Here is a 17,023-nt window from a genome sequence, read left to right as displayed (position 1 = left end):
AATGCTTATGAACACATCCGATCATGAATCGGTATTTGTTAATTGTTTCAAATAAAACATACCCGATAATGAATCGGTATCAAAGCATATAATATAAAGTAAACAGTAACAAGTACGGTTAGCATTATATGCTATCGGGTTAATACCCCGATAGCATATTAATATCGGGTTAGTAGCCTGATAGCCCTTTAGATTGACGCTTAACATAGTTAAGTAGATCGTCAATCTAATCCATCATTATCCAATATCAATAGCATAATTATGATCAATGTTATAGTCTAATAAACATAAAGCATGAATAAGTAAACTAATAACAGAGTAGAGAGTTAGGAGAGTCTTATCTTGCAGAAGCTACTAATGCATTAACAAAAACAAGAGCATTAACTTGCAATTGTGGAGAACAAACATGCAACTTCATATGTGTAATGGGTAAACACAAGTTTGCACTTGTAATTGGACCTTTACAAGTCATTTTCAAGTGTGTTTTTTAGTGCATTTTGGACCGATTTCGGGTTCTGGATGGTTGACCGCAAGTAGACTTTAAATGGGAAAAATGAATGAAGGTGTGAAATGAGTGGATGAAATGGTATGTACGGATGATGGAAACGAATATGAAAAGATTTTGGGAAGGTCATCTTCAAGAAAATGGGAAGAACTTTCAACAAAAGATGGTTAAATCTTTTATCCGTAATGAAAGAACAATTATTTTCATCCAACTTGTAATCGGGATTTAAAATCCCGAATACAAGTAAAGAGGGAAAATGGGGAAGAACAATGCAATTCAAAAACTGCATATCAAGGAGAAAATCTCTCTCACAAACACCAATTTTTGGGGAAGAACCAACCATTTACAACTAGAAAGGAAAAACAAGAAAACAAGAAAATGAAACAAAGAAAGAAAAGAAATCAAACCTTTCTTCAAACTGAAAATGCCTTCTTCAAAAAGATGATCAATCTTTGAAAGAAGGAAGGAGAACTCTTAAATAGAAATTAACCGCATTCCAAAACCCTAGCCACGTTTTTGAAAAAAATGCCCAAAACTGAAAAACGTGGCAGCAAATCCATAAGAAATGGCATGGAAAATGGCCAAGACTCTTTCTAACCTCAGCGCCTTAGCATACCAAGCCAAAACGATTCATAACATTGCTGATTCGTGGCATTCCAAATGGCAAAAAAAAGTGGTTTCTTGAAAAAACGTGGCTGCTGTTATAAAGCTAAAAACCAGCAATCTTAACCTCCATGTAGCGTGAAAGGTGTTTGAAAATGCATAAAAATAGGGAGGAATCCAAAACGCCTTCTATCTCCCAAAAAATCTCCACAAAAATTTGCCTAAAATCCTCAAAAAAAAACGTTTTTCCTTGCAATTTGGGTTTTTTGGAACAAATAGCAAGTTTAAAATGCATAAAACAATGAAAATCAGGTTTTTTGGAGGATATAACAAGTTTAAAATTTCACTTTTTCAACATGTTAGGCAAAATCGGGATTTTTTGACCAAATAGCAAGTTTAAAATGTCAAAAATGCACTTTATAAGCAAAATTGGGTTTTTTAGACCAAATAGCAAGTTTAAAATGTCAAAAATGCACTTTATAAGCAAAATCGGGTTTTTTGGACCAAATAGCAAGTTTAAAATTGTCACCTTATTTCATTTCTAGGCAAAATCGGGTTTTGGAGAGAGATGTGCAAGTTTTAATTACTTGTAAAGGGAAAATAAAATCCCTACAACAAGTTTTAATAACTTGCACATATGTAATAGGGGTTTAAAATCCCTTTTACATGTAAAACCCATTAAAGTAGGGGTTTTTAGACCAAACTGCAAGTTTACTTGTAATTTAGCAAAAAAATCCCTATTTTAACTAAAAAAGACCAAAAAACAATAAAAATGATAAAAACAACAAAGAAGAAATTTAAAACAAATTACAAGTAACATCTTTTAAATAAAAGTGCACATGTAATAAGCCAAAAATTCCCCTACAAAGACCAAAACAATGAATATCATTAAAACTTGCAGTTTGAAGAAAATTCTCCACCTGCAGTCGGGATTTTAAAACCCGAAATTGAAGGAAAGCCATAGCAAACGAACCCAAAATTCGACGAAATTCGAAAAGTAGTTTGAGGATGGACTGAGGATTAAGCCAGTTCAAGGATTAGTCGAAATTCTGTCTCGGGAAGCGTGCCATAGAGTAAAATCTTCAACTTGTAGTGACTGTTCTGAAACCTGAAATTGCACAAAAGGCTAGGAAAAGGAAGACCAAAACTTAGACAATGATGGCAAAGACACCCCCCAATGATTTGACACTATCAAATGTGAGTTTTGTACCTCGTAAAACGTGCCTTGGAGACAAAAATGACACTTTTTAAGCAAAAATTTGTAGGGGTTGTCACATTTTTTAGAATCCAAAAATGAGGACAACAAGCGGTGATCTGAACACCATAAAGCTTTCCTCAGAAGATCGCACTAATCTTGTGGAGACGGTCCTAGGATGTCAAAGCAAGACTTAGTTGGAATTTCATCAAAGGTCATTCATTGCTCCTACATTCTTAGTGTTAGAATTAGATCCTTCCCTCGCCCTTATCCTTTTTTTCCTTTTTCAAAATCTAGGACCAGTAAAATCTCACGTTCCAGCAATATCCAAAGCAAATCAGACGTTCAGGTCGTCGAATGTAAGTCCCCTTGTGATTCCAGCAAAATCACATCGTACCGCAAAGAGCTTATCCACACGTAGAGAACCTACATACAAGAACCTTGGAGTTGCCTCGATTGATCCTTCGGCGAGATCTTCAGCAATCGGGAACTTTGTTCAAGAGAGGATAAGGTACCTTTAGGTATTTTATTCTGTGTTTGGTCGTGTACAAAAAACACATCAACACTTCCCTGATGAAACTGAGAGATAGTCTGGAATACATCTTTTTCACCTCCATATCATTTTGAATGTTCATCAAATAATCTTCAAGATGCCACCGATGTCCATGCTTCTTCCCCAAAACTTCCTTTGCATTGCCATATGGATCGAAGCGTTCTCTAGTTGTGAATGGCTTGAGTGAATGTAATGCTAATTCTTGCTCAGCATCTTCTGTTGCATGAATGGATGGGCATACTTCAATGGAATCTCCAAGTATGATAGGAAAAGAAACACCGGCTCCATGCTTATGCCTATATGCTTTGATATATGCCATGAACTGTCTCACCACCTCAAGTAGCACTACTCTATTTGTTGGGTAGTGCGGCAACATGTAGGGAGGAACAGGAGATCCTTGAACTCTGATATATGTGAACCTCAGAAACTGGATGAACCACACACCATATTTTTCTATCAATGCTTGTGCTTCTGGAGAGTCTTTGTTGCAAGCCACCTTGAATTGTCCTCGTGATGTCCATAGTGAATGCATCATTCACTCTCCTGTAGTGTTGTTTTGGTGAATGTTTCAATTGTGGATAACAATCATACACCTTAATCTCTCCAGGTCTTCTTCCAACTACACCCATGTACATGAGTCCAGGGTACTCATAGTTTCTTGCAATGGAGTGTATGACATAGGAGCTCATATAGAATGTTCTGGTACGCATTATCCTCCTCAACTGTATATCAATGCTATTGCTAATGAGCCTCGCCCAATCGATTGCCTTTTTGTCATGAGTGACAGTCTTGATGAAGTAGAACATCCAATCCTCAAAGTATGAAGCCTCAGGTGCACCAACCAATCGATGGAGTAAGGTGATGAAGTCTCTAATTTCATCATTGAAGTCTTTCCTATGCAGTCTATCGGGCCATCGACTTCTACCACCTCTGCTCTTCTTCGACCAAAACTTGTCAATGATCTTTGCACAAGCATCTGGATCATCGTCATAGGCGGATTTAGCTCCTTCCAAGCTTATATAGATCATGTCTTTGGGCTCAGATAGATGAAATGTCTCGCTGATTTCCATCTCTGAGAGATATGCGAGCACTGGCCCATCCTTCGCCACAATTCTTCCAGAGGCAGAGTCATAGTGTTGAGCACATTCTACAATGAGCTTGTAGCATTGCACTGTGGGAGGAAAGCCAGCTGCATTTATGATCCCACTTTCGATCATCTTCTTGGCTATAGCTGTAGGTTCATTGATGTATGATGGGTGGTGAAACTTCTTGGTGTTGAACTTCCCGAGATTAGTGTCTCCTACTTTGCTCCAATGCGACGTGATCCTGCTTTCAAATGCACTTCCCTTCAAATCTTCCTTGATGAGCGCTTGGTGGGAGAGGGTCTTGTTTGGCTTGGAAGCCGCCATCTTTCACCTATGAGAGATATATAAGATAGAGTAGTGGTGATGCAATGAGTCCTATTTACTTAACTATGAAATGAGTCTTGCACCTTAATTACGAAATCAATTGCTAAACAAGACTGATTTACTCATTATATGCATTAGGAAGGTCTAATTTGTCTTGACAAAATCACTGCTCCTGACCTTACATCAGTCTAAATGATGCACTTACTTCTGATTTCTGAACTTTAACTTCAAAATCTAATTAATGATGAGACTGCTAATGCTCAAGGGTTCGCTATCTTCTTAATCCTTTGCTGCTGAAGGATGGAACTCGCCCTCCAATCTGCCTAAATTCGCCCTTGTGAGGATGCTGTTACTGATCTTTTGCTGTTGACAATGTTTGAATTCGCCCTATCCTAATGAGTTTCACTGATCTGCACTTTGAAATTTGCTGACTGCTGATGAAGTTCAATACAGATTGCTGGCTGCTGGTGAAATTCGCTCAAGAGAGAAGGAACAATTGATTTGATGTTGAAATGATTGTTTCAAACCTTCTCTTATAGGCGATCAAGGTGAGGACTTGTGTCTTTTCCTATGAAGGCCGACTTGTCATGAATTCAATTAAATCAACAATTTACCTTGGCCGACTTACATTTTGATTAATTTCAAATTTATTTTGGGCGCTAAAGACAAGCATTAGTTAATTTTAATACCCCCCATGAAATTCGCTCCATTTTCCTAACTCATGAAGTGCATTTTGTGTGAAATTTGCTCCTAATCATCAACTCATGAAGTTCGCTCTTGATCTCTAACTTATGAAGTCGCTTCAAATTGTTCACTAATGAATTTCGCTCCAATTTTCAAATTCACGAAGTGATGTTGAAAGTCGTTGATGCAAGCTTAAATATGAAAGTCTCTTTGAGGGTGTGCGCTCATGAAGCTTGCTTTTCTCACCTAGGTTATTCGCTTGCTTTTCTCAACTCATGAAGTTTGTTTAAGTGAAATTCGCTCCAAATTCCTATGAAGTTCGCCTTGCCTTTGTATAAAGTTCGCTCCATATCATTGACTCATGAAGTCGCTCTAATTTTGAAACTCATGAAGTACACTTGTACGAACTTCGCTCCATTTGCTTGATTCATGAAATTCGCTCATAACCTCCAACTCATGAAGTTCATTTTTGCATAACGTTCGCTCCATTTCATTGATTCATGAAGTATAGTTGTAAAGTTTGCTCCAAATGTCTCAAACATGAAATTCACTCCAAAAGGCTGTCATGAAGTTCACTCCAAAAGGCAAGTCATGAAGTTCGCTCCAAAAGGCAAAGTCATGAAGTTCACTCCAAAAGGCTAAGTCATGAAGTTCGCTCCAAGATGGCAAGTCATGAAGTTCGCTCCAAAAGGCTAAGTCATGAAGTTCGCTTCAAGATGGCAAGTCATGAAGTTCGCTCCAAAAGGCAATGTCATGAAGTTCGCTTCAAGATGGCAAGTCATGAAGTTCGCTCCAAGATGGCAAGTCATGAAGTTCGCTCCAAGATGGCAAATCATGAAGTTCGCTCCAAGATGACAAGTCATGAAGTTCGTTCCAAGATGGCAAGTCATGAAGTTCGCTCCGAAATGGCAAGTCATGAAGTTCACTCCAAGATGGCAAGTCATGAAGTTCGCTCCAAGATGGCAAGTTATGAAGTTAGTGGTCCCAAATTTCCTTCATTTCTCTATCTTCCATTTCGCTCATGAAGCTTTGAAGGTGAAATTCGCTCCAATATCCCAACTCATGAAGTTCGCTCCAAAAGTGCAACTCATGAAGTTTGCTCCAAAAGTGCAACTCATGAAGTTCGCTCCAAAAGGGTACTCATGAAGTGGATCATAAATAAGATTGTCAATCATTTCATTGCACATGAATTCAACCCTTGGAACAACTCATTCAAACGCTCGACTCATACTTACACCTATTCTCAAACAATGCATTCAAGAGAGAATTCGCTCATCCACCACTCAACATGAAGTATGGTTTACTTAGGCTCAAACATGAAATGAATCGAAATCTAAAATTTCCTATGTGCACATCGCTTTGATTCATTCTCTCCTTTCAAGCTTGCAAGATGAGGCCTCTTTGAAACAACCTCGACCAAAGGTATATAAAGCAATTGGAGTCTACCTTCAACCTTGAACTCTTGGATTATCGCTACTAGCAACTTCTTTAGACCTTTCAGCTGGACTCCTGATTAACTAACATGACATGTAAACCCTATAAACTCACTCATTTCACTTGTGAAAAGGAGAGAGACTAGACAAAAAGGCTAGGACTTTTTTTTAAAAGGGGGGTCCCCCATTTTGATGGGGCAATGTGTGAAATGGTCACAACAGAACCCTCATCCGATGTTGGGCAATCAAATCTTGAAACCAATCAACCAAGTCACTAGTGCCTATGGGTGCTAGTGTTCATTTTGGACAAGACGAGAGCACTCAACTAGACAGCCATTCCCCTATTAGGTGTCGATGTCCTATCAAACCATAAACCAACCCCCAAGTTAGGTCCTCATGTCCTTGAAAAGTGTTTTGTGAGATTACAATTGGTCGTTATGTTTAAGTGTTGTTTTTTCCAAAAAGTGCTTTAGATCTATTCTAAAACAAGTACTTTCTCATGTACAAAAACTGCGAGGTTGAAGCTAAAGTCATGATCTAACTTTGTATTGAAACCAAAAATGGAATTTGTTAAGGAATTGATATATAATTGACTTTTATGGATTAAAGCCTATTTTGGATGGATCAATAGGCAAATGAAATTGATAAGAAAGGTTATCGAATGTCTCTTATAGGGCTTAATTTACACACTCTAAAAAATTAAACTTAAAAGAACTACATAAGGTATTGATTACATGGAAACAAATATGTAGGAAGGCATATGGAAGAAAGATATTCTGTGGAGTCAAATCAATAGCATGATAACATAGGGTTATTTATCTAAATAAGCAATCATGGTTTTAGGCTTTTAGCAATTGCATGTCAATGTTCAACAATTGCATTTTAGTATTCAGCAGTTGCTTGTTAGTGTGCAAAGATTGCTGCACGTTAGTTTCACCAGCTGCATGTTGGGGTTTCCAGATTTATTCATCATTCAAATGTTTGCATCCTTGTGTTACAGACCTATCATTTGATCTGATGTTGATTATATGGATTGGGTATTGTTATTTCTAGGATACCTTGTGATTACTAATATTTATATATCTATTTCATAATAATTCTTTGTAAAATTGAATGGTTTACAGCCATGCTCTTGATGTTATAAGATCCTGGATGGTTTAACAATGGACACATTTTACATTGCATAACATTATCTGCCAATTTGGCATTGATTGGCTCTATAGAAATATACCCGTCTGGAAATGATTGAATCTGCTTGTTATTTGTTGGTGGTATTCATCACATCTATATATTTATCTTTTATTGTAAACAAGATGACTTGCAAAAATTAAATTTAAGTTAATTGCTTATTGGCACATCCCAATTTATGTATGCTCTCCTTGCCCTCACCAAGATCTTGGCGATCAGAAAAAACTTGGATTTTTGTTGATTTTACAATTTGGAGAGATCCATCTTACGTTCATGCTAGGGTCATTATAGTGGTATCAGAGTTGTGATCTTGACAACCTGTTTGAAAACTTAGCATTTTATTGCATGTTTCAAAACTAATATATATAACTTTGTTTCCGCCATCATGTGACTCATGGAAGACAGAAATAAGACAAATTCATTGCTTGAACCTCTTAGACAAAGTCAAAATGCTTTGGAAAAGACTATGGGACAGTTCATGGCAGGTTTAAATTAGAACAAGAACCTTATGGTAAATAATCAGTCTGTGATCAACTCCACACTCCATCCTTGTTTGCCTAGGTTCTTATAGAAAGAAAAGGATATAGATCCTATTCAAGAGGCATTGATGAAAATACAGAAGAATAGAATGAATTATAAATTTGAGGCCACCAAAATACTTGAACAGTATCAATAATTATCTGATGAATTCAAAAACAAAGTTTCCTTTGATGGTTATTTAGAATTAATTGAAGTGGGGTATCTTAACAAAAAGGGCCTTTATAACTAAATAAGAAAGTCAAGAAAGAAAGAGGAGAAGTCAGAAGTTTCCAAGAAATTGGAGAAAAGAAAATGTGAAAGGAGGAACACTCAAGGCTCCAAGGAAGTGAAAGGAAGCAAACCATGGAGAAGTCCACCATTCAAGCGAAAGATGTGGAATTTAATACAGAATAAGTTATCTTATTAAATTCTAACTTTACAGATGAGAAATAGAATCATCTTAATGAAATCAATAAGGAAACGTCATTTGCCGAATACACAAGTGACAAAGTTGTTCATGTTTTGTACACACCCATCAATCCTTAAAAAATCAGATCCATGCCATATACAGGCAATTTGCAAGTTATTTGTAAAAATGAGAGTGATATTTTGAATCACTAGAATGTTGATGTTGATTTATCTGAAGAGTCAACAAAGTATGATAAGCACTTGAATCATTCTGGTGATGATAGTTCAGAAAATGAGAGGGACGTTCCAATTCAAGTAACTTATCAGATTGACTTTCAAAAAGAAATTTTTGAGAGCATGTTCCCAAGAAGAATGTTGACTTTGAGCTTGCTACAATTTTCAGATTGACTATCTCCACTATTACAGCTTAAGGCATGAAATAAACGATTCTAGCCAAGGATTGATATTATGGCAAGACCCTTGTCATCATGGAAAGCATGATAAAAATTGAGAGAGCACACAACTTGTAGCAAAGGGCATTTAGATCTTTTTTCTCAAGGTTGTCTACTCATAAGAATATGGCATCCAAGAGATTGTTTGAGACACTTGATACTGAAATCCAAAGTGGAGCAAACAAAGAGTTATCATAAAAGATAGTCTCTTGTTGGTTCATTTCCTATCCATAGTGCTATCATTCCAAATGTTAATGGAGTTTGCAATACATTTGACTTTATTAGAACTCTTAAGAATATGAAAGAGAATAAGTTTAAGGAGACAATTGATGGCCAATCATATGATCCTTGTGAAGCAAATAATTCACAAGCGGTGCATGTTCATGTATATATATGCAGGAGTCTCCTTGGGGACGGATCCGCCAAATATGCAATTGGCCTTCGGCCTTGCATATTTCATGTTGCCCGATAATTATCTAAGATGTGTGATTTCTTAATTGTGTGCAAAATAAATATAATAAATATATTTATTAAGGGGGCTGACTTTAGGGAAAGTCCGCCACCCTTAATGGAAGGAAACTTTGCTTTGTATGGATTCAATCTAAGGGAGCCAATTCTTCATGGAGAGTCACCTTGCACAGGTATAAAGGGAGATCAATTCATTTCTCCTTGGCATTCGAATCACACACCAAGCAGACCAAATAAGATACACAGCAAATCGAACTTCTAAGGCAGATAGTATATCTTTATCAGCAATTTGTATATCCTCTTCAGCAGTCTGTGGATTATCTTGTGATCATCAAACAGCACATTCAGATCAGACTGTGTGTTATCAAGTGTTTGCTTCTAGCTTCAAGGAGTGAAGTGAATCTATTGTAAAGACAACTTGTTTTATGATAAATATAATAAGAGACATTTTGTTGCTGGGTTTTTCACCTTCAATTTGGAAGGTTTTCCCAGGGTATATGCTGTGCAAACTTGTGCAAACTGTCTTATAACTGCATTGTTCTAAATCTGATCATAAAAATAACATGGTATCAGAGTGGTTTTGAGAAGATTGTGAGCAGATTTCCTTATAGCTGTGAAGTTCTCTTTGATCTCTCACCTTCAAGGAGCAATATAAAAGCCTCGAAAATGGTGTACAGGCTCAAGGTCGAAGATAGACTTGAAGGTGCTTCAAACTTCACTTCGTGGAAGTTTAGAGTTCTTGTTGCACTTGAAGAAAATGATCTTCTTCAGTTTGTGGAAGAAAAAGATTTATCTAAGCTAGAAGATCAAGCAGAGAAAATTCAATTCAAGAAGAATGCCATAAAAGCGAAGATCTTGATTGACTCCGTGAAGGATCACTTAGTGCCTCTCATTTCCAAAATGACAACTGCAAGAGACATGTTCAAAACCTTGAAAGGTCTATATGAGACAAAACAACACAAGTAGGGCTCTTGCATTGAGGCAAGAACTTCATCAAGTCAAGATGGCGAAAGGAGAAACAATCATATCATTCTTCATGAAGATCTCAAAGCTAAGGGACCAACTAAGCGCCATTGGAGATCAAGTTGTGGATAAAGATCTTGTCATTTTAGCATTGAATGGCCTTCCTCATTCTTGGGAGCCATTTATTAAAAGTATAAGTGGGAAATCCAAATTGCCTAAGTTTGATCATCTTAGTGCTGATTGCATTCAAGAAGAATCTAGGTTGGCTGCAAGGGGATTTGTCAAAGGCTCTTAAAATGAAGACACTCATGTTCTTGCCACTCAATCTACTAAGAAGAAAGGAAGAAATTGGAGAAAAGGCCACTTCAAGAGGAATAGAGATCAATGATCAGACTTTGCACCTGATTCAAAGAAAAAGAAGAAAGATCTCTCCCACATTCAATGCTTTAGATGTGACAAAATAGGTCACTATGCAAGAGATTGTTTGACAAGGCCTAAGCAACAAATGGCAAACATTAATGAAGTCTTAACTCAAAAGGAAGCACAAGACAACTCTAATGGATTCCTCTTCATATCTGCCTTATCAAGTAATGTTCCCACGGATAGTAACACCTGGCTGATTGATAGTGGAGCTTCTCGACACATCACAGGCTATCAAGAACATCTTTCGGATTTAGTGGAAAGGGAGTCTAACCTTCAAGTGATCATTGGAGATGATGCATGCTATTCAATGAAAGGATTTGGTGCTACATCTCTTAACCTAGAATCTGGGATTCCCCTTCATCTATGTGATGTCTTATTCGTGTGAGAAATCAAGAGGAATCTTGTATCTATTTCAGCCTTGGAGGACAAAGGTTATCAAGTAGCATTTTCAAAAGGGGGAGTTCTTGCATGACCAAAGAACTCCAGCATCAAGACTGCTCTTGTGATCGGGAATCGACATGAGAGTTTGTACAAGCTATCCATTCATCTAGTTCAAGCTCTTCTACATGACTCTTCCAGTTCCAGCGAACTATAGCATAGAAGACTTGGTCATCTACATTACAGGTCTCTTCCATCATTGGAGAAGATGGTTAAAGGTATTCCTAAACTTAGTCATGTACATGATGGTACTTGTAGAGGTTGTGCTATGGGTAAAAATACTAAGTCCATTTCATAACAATGAAAGTAGGTCAAAAGAAATATTAGATCTTGTACATTCTGATTTATGTGGTCCAATGTCAATGGCATCCCTAAGTGGATTTTTGTACTATGTAATTTTCATAGATGATTACTCTAGGAAGGACTTGGATTTATTTCTTGAGGTCTAAAGAGTCCGATGAAGTCCTAGGTAGATTTAAAGAATTTAAGGCTCAAGTAGAAAACTTGTCTGGAAAGAGAATTAAAGTTTTAAGGTTTGATAATGGAGGTGAATACACCTCTGGAAGCTTTTGTGATTTCTGTATTGAGGCAGGAATCAAGAGGGAGTTTTGTGTCCCTTACAACCCACAGCAAAATGGGGTTGCAGAAAGCAAGAACAGATCCATTGTTGAAGCCACAAAAGTCATGATCCATGATCACGACCTTCAAACATTTCTTTGAGCCGAAGCATCCAAGACAGCAGTATATGTTCAGAACAGAAATCCTCATCACATACTGCAGAATATGACTCCAGAAGAAGCCTTTACAAGGGTTAAGCCTGCAATCAATCACTTGAGAATCTTTGGTTGTCCAGTATATGTCCATGTACCTAAAGATAAGAGAACCAAGTTGGAAACTTCTGGCAAGAGAAGAAATTTGTGGGCTACAGTGAAACTTCTAAAGCCTACAGGATTTACATTCCAGCTTAGAAACAAATAGAAGTTAGCAGAGATGTTACATTTGAGGAAGATGTTGCATTCAAAAAATCTAACGGTTCATGCATGAAGATAGATGATCAAGAGACTCCTCAAGACATGGACATTGATCATACTCTTGAGATTCAAAGGGAGTCTACTAAATCTGAAGCGGATGATGATCCAGTTGAGCCTTTGGATCCTACTAATGGACCTAGAGATATTATTGTGAATCGAAAGAGACCTCTTTGGGCAAAGAACACTATGCAGGAGGCAAAAAAGTTTGCGGCTCTTAGAGGCACACTCAGAGAAAGTAGAAGACCACAGAGTTTCTCTAGCTATGTTGCATTAATGTGTAATCCTATTGAAAATGAACCTTCCAGTGTTGAGGAAGCCTCAAATCAGCAAGTATGGAAAGATGCTATGGATGAAGAATATCAATCCATTATTAAGAATGATGTTTGAGATATTGTACCTAGACCTAAAGGAAAGTCAGTTGTATTTTCCAAGTGGCTATTCAAGATTAAACATGCACGTGATGGAAGCATTGAGAAGTACAAGGCTAGATTTGTGGCACGTGGTTTCTCTCAAAAAGAAGGAATAGACTATGAAGAAACATTTGCTCCAGTTGCTCACTATACTTCCATCAGGACCATCATTGCCATTACAGCAGCTAAGAGATGGAATCTACATCAAATGGATGTGAAGACAGCTTTTTTCAATGGTGTAATTGAAGAAGAGGTCTACATTGAGCAACCTGAAGGTTTCGTAATTCATGGGAAAGAGTCTCATGTATGCAAATTGAAGAAAGCATTATATGGTCTTAAGCAGGCTCCTCGTGCATGGTATGAAAGGATTGACAAATACTTGGTGAGATTGAGTTTCTGCAAGAATGATGCTGATCCAAATCTTTACTTCAAGATAGTCAATGGTGAAGCTTTAATCTTGGTTCTATATGTTGATGACTTATTTCATACTAGGGAAGAATATCTCATCTTTAGATGCAAGAAGGAGTTGACTTCAAAATTTGAGATGAAGGACCTAGGACTCATGCATTTCTTTCTAGGTTTGGAAGTGTGGCAGAGGCCTAATGAGATCATCCCGAGTCAAAGAAAATACACCATTGATATCTTGAAGAAATTTGGGATGTTAGATTGCAAGTCCATGTCTACACCGATGGAAACTAACTTGATTGGATCCTTGATGTATCTAGTTAACACTAGACCGGATATTTGTTATGCAATGAGTGCACTTAGTTAGTTCATGTGTGAACCAAGGCAAATACATCTAGTTGCAGCCAAGCATATCTTGAGATACTTGCGTGGCACACTTGGATATGGCCTGAAATATTCTTCCATTGTAGACTTGAATCTGCAAGGCTATTCTAATTCTAATTGGGCAGGGAGTAGTACTGATCAGAAGAGCACCTCTAGTTGTTGCTTTAGTTTGGGATCTTCTATGATTTCTTGGTGCAGCAAGAAGCAGTCTTCAATGGCACTGAGCACCACAAAAGCAGAATACATTGCAGCATGTGTGGCAGCTTGCAAAGCAGTATGGCTTCAAAAGCTCCTTGCAAGATAGTTTGGACAATCGTTGGAGCCTAAAATTATTCATTGTGATAACCAAAGCTGTGTGAAGCTTTCTATCAACCGTGTGTTTCATGACAGAACAAAGCATGTGGAGATCAAATATCACTATATTAGAGATATGGTGCAAAGGAATGTTATTTAGTTAAGGTACATTAGCACTGATGATCAGACGATCGACATTCTCACCAAGCCCCTTCCCATAGTGAAGTTTGTGCATTTTCGAGACAAGCTTGGAATTGTGGAGAATGAAGCCCTTGCTGAGAGGGAGTCTCAGCATCAATGATTTCTTAAGATGTACTATAATGCATTCTTCTCAGTGAGGGAGAAGTTTGAGGTGCAAGCCCTTGTTAATGCATTCTTCTTTATGAGAGAGATGTTTGAGGTGAAAGCCCTTGTTCCACCCTGTGGGAGTAGCCATGGTGGATGTCATGTTGAGAGACTCCATGACAACATCACTTGAGTTTATTTACCCTCTCGGAGTAGCCATGGTGCACGTCATGATGAGATGACGACATCACGTTGAGTCACTCTGTGATGGACACTTGTGTACATATTCATTTCCATACATGGGAGTAGCCATGATGGTTGTCATCAAGTTGAGTGCCTCTGTGATGCACTATGTTTCACCCTCTGGGAGTAGCCATGGTGAGTGCTATTCCATGACACAGATATCAGCAAGGAGTCCTCCCTAGCTAAGAGGGAGTGTTGATGTATATATTTGTGGGAGACTCCTTCGGGAACGATTCCACCAAATATGCAATTGGCCTTCGGCCTTGCATATTTCATGTTGTCCGATAATTATCGAAGATGTGTGATTTCTTAATTGTGTGAAAAATTAATATAATAAATATATTTATTATGGGGCCGACTTTTGGAAAAGTCTGCCACCCTTAATGGAAAGATACTTTGCTTTGTACAGATTCAATCTAAGGGAGCCGACTCTTCATGGAGAGTCACCTTGCACAGGTATAAAGGGAGATCGATTGATTTCTCCTTGGCATTCAAATCACACACCAAGCAAACCAAATAAGATACACAACGGATCGGACTTCTAAGGCAGATCGTATATCTTCATCAGCAATTTGTATATCCTCTTCAACAGTCTATGGATTATCTTGTGATCATCAAACAGCACATTCAGATAAGACTGTGTGTTATCAAGTGTTTGCTTCTAGCTTCAAGGAGTGAAGTGAATCTATTGTAAAGACAACTTGTTTTCTGATAAATATAATAAGAGACATTTTGTTGCTGGGTTTTTCACCTTCAAGTTGGAAGGTTTTCCCAGAGTATATGTTGTGCAAACTTGTGTAAATTGTCTTATATCTGCATTGTTCTAAATCTGATCATAAAAATAACAGTGCAATCTCTTATGGAAGCAAGTCAAAGACTCATAGTTCAAGACCTTGTTAAGATGAGGATTTTAATGGAGCAACTCAAAATCTAGGAAAGCAAATTCATACCATTCTAGATGGTTTTAGATATGATTTTTGGATTAAGAGTGCAGTTATCCAATCTATGAGTGCATTAGTAAACAAGTCACTGATTAGTGGTAAAATGGCAAATGGTTGTCTTCTATACAAGGTAGGACAGAAGCAGTTCACTCTTCTTATACTAGTTTTGATTCAACTACTAAATTATCACAACATTAATGTGATATATAGCATATGTAATGAACTAAATTATGTGGAAATTGTATCACATTAAGGAGAGGATTGCTTCATGACTTCAAAGGGAATGAAGGTAATGTTAACTTCTTGTGTTTGTATCCTCATGACCGCCATTTGTGGTCAAAAGTCAAAAAGACAAATTAGCATATGATATTGCACATACTTGTGAACATAAATGCTCAAGCTTTGGTTATTATAGAAAACCATGGAAATTGAGGAAGGGTACACAAATTATTTTTTCCAAAGTTGTCTATACACTATGATTTGGGATCCAGGAGATATTCTCAATCATGAGAAAAGTAAATATTTGCTTAAGCTCATCTTTCCAGGCACCTAGATAAGAAGAAAACTAAATCTAACCTCAGAGAAACATGAAGCTCATGTTGTGAATGTTAACAAGGTTATGAAAAATCAATGTCCACGGTCCATGGATCAGTACTCTACCTTGGAGGATAAAGTAATGATGAAAGCAAACACAATTTTAGGAACTTCTCAGAAGCAAGAAATTGGTAGTAGCAAGAGGTTTGATATTGGAAAATAGATTTTCAGCTCTCAATTGCATCAGAGTAGAGCAGTAGTACAGGGTAGTGAGCTTATCTTTCACATAAAGCAGCCCCTAGGTAAGCTTGAAATTTCAAGGACAAAACAAATAATGGAGGAGTTTGCAAAAGCTTTCCTACAATCTGATAAATTGAACAGATGGACACACCAACTCCTTAGGTTGATCTGGTATCCTAGAATTTGTGAAGAGGTACAATTGGAAGGAGTTGAAAAGTTGAATCAATTTTGCTTGAGGACAAGCAATTTTTGGGAAGGGTGGAGCATCATGTCTACTTTTTGAGCTAAGGAAATAATTTAATAATTTAATTTAAGTTGCCCAAAAAGTATCTTTATGTGCATCAAAATGCAACTTATATTTTAATTGTTGGAATCCAATAACACTGAGAGAGTGGGGGGGGGGGGGGAGGGTGGTGAATCAGTGTTACACCGGATGAATTAATTTTAGCCTTATTAAAACATGCATACACCAACCGGTATACCGGTACATACAGAATTGAAAGAAGTAAAGCAACCAATAAGCCAAACACATAAATGAGAAACATAACACATAAAATTATACGTGGAAAACCTCAAAGAGGAAAAACCACGGTGGGATTTGTGACCCACAATATCAATCCACTGGCCATATGAAGAGATATTACACAATATAAGGGGCATGCACTTGCAGGAAGGCTTACAGCCTAGAGCACACTGCTCAATCACAAACGGAGTCTCACTGACTACATATAAATCCAGACCACAATCCGGAGAAGTGTTGAACTACTAAGATAGCATTTTCTATGCCAAGATACAGTTCCGGTTAAAGCTCTGTCTGTTCCGGTCTAAAACCCTAAACCCTTTACCGGAATAACCCTTAGATAAATATCCTCACATACATAATCTCTCTAATATATTTCACATTATATCATATTCACATATCCATCACCATATCTATATCAAAATGATCTAATCCAACTGACCTATATATCCTATACAACTTATCATGCCTTATTTCGGCTTACAAAGATAATTA

General features: G+C 37.4%; 1 protein-coding gene across 1 annotated transcript in view; it reads right to left on the bottom strand.

Moving 5' to 3' along the window:
• The window catches only part of LOC131065570 (UPF0613 protein PB24D3.06c), a 145,275-nt gene that overhangs the window by 27,537 nt on the left and 100,715 nt on the right, over positions 1-17,023 (bottom strand). The gene's annotated exons all lie outside the window — the stretch shown is intronic.

Source organism: Cryptomeria japonica, chromosome 1, assembly GCF_030272615.1.
Source record: "Cryptomeria japonica chromosome 1, Sugi_1.0, whole genome shotgun sequence".
Classification (NCBI taxonomy): domain Eukaryota; kingdom Viridiplantae; phylum Streptophyta; class Pinopsida; order Cupressales; family Cupressaceae; genus Cryptomeria; species Cryptomeria japonica.
Note: the sequence above shows the minus strand (reverse complement) of the source record. Positions and strands in the feature narration are given on the sequence as shown.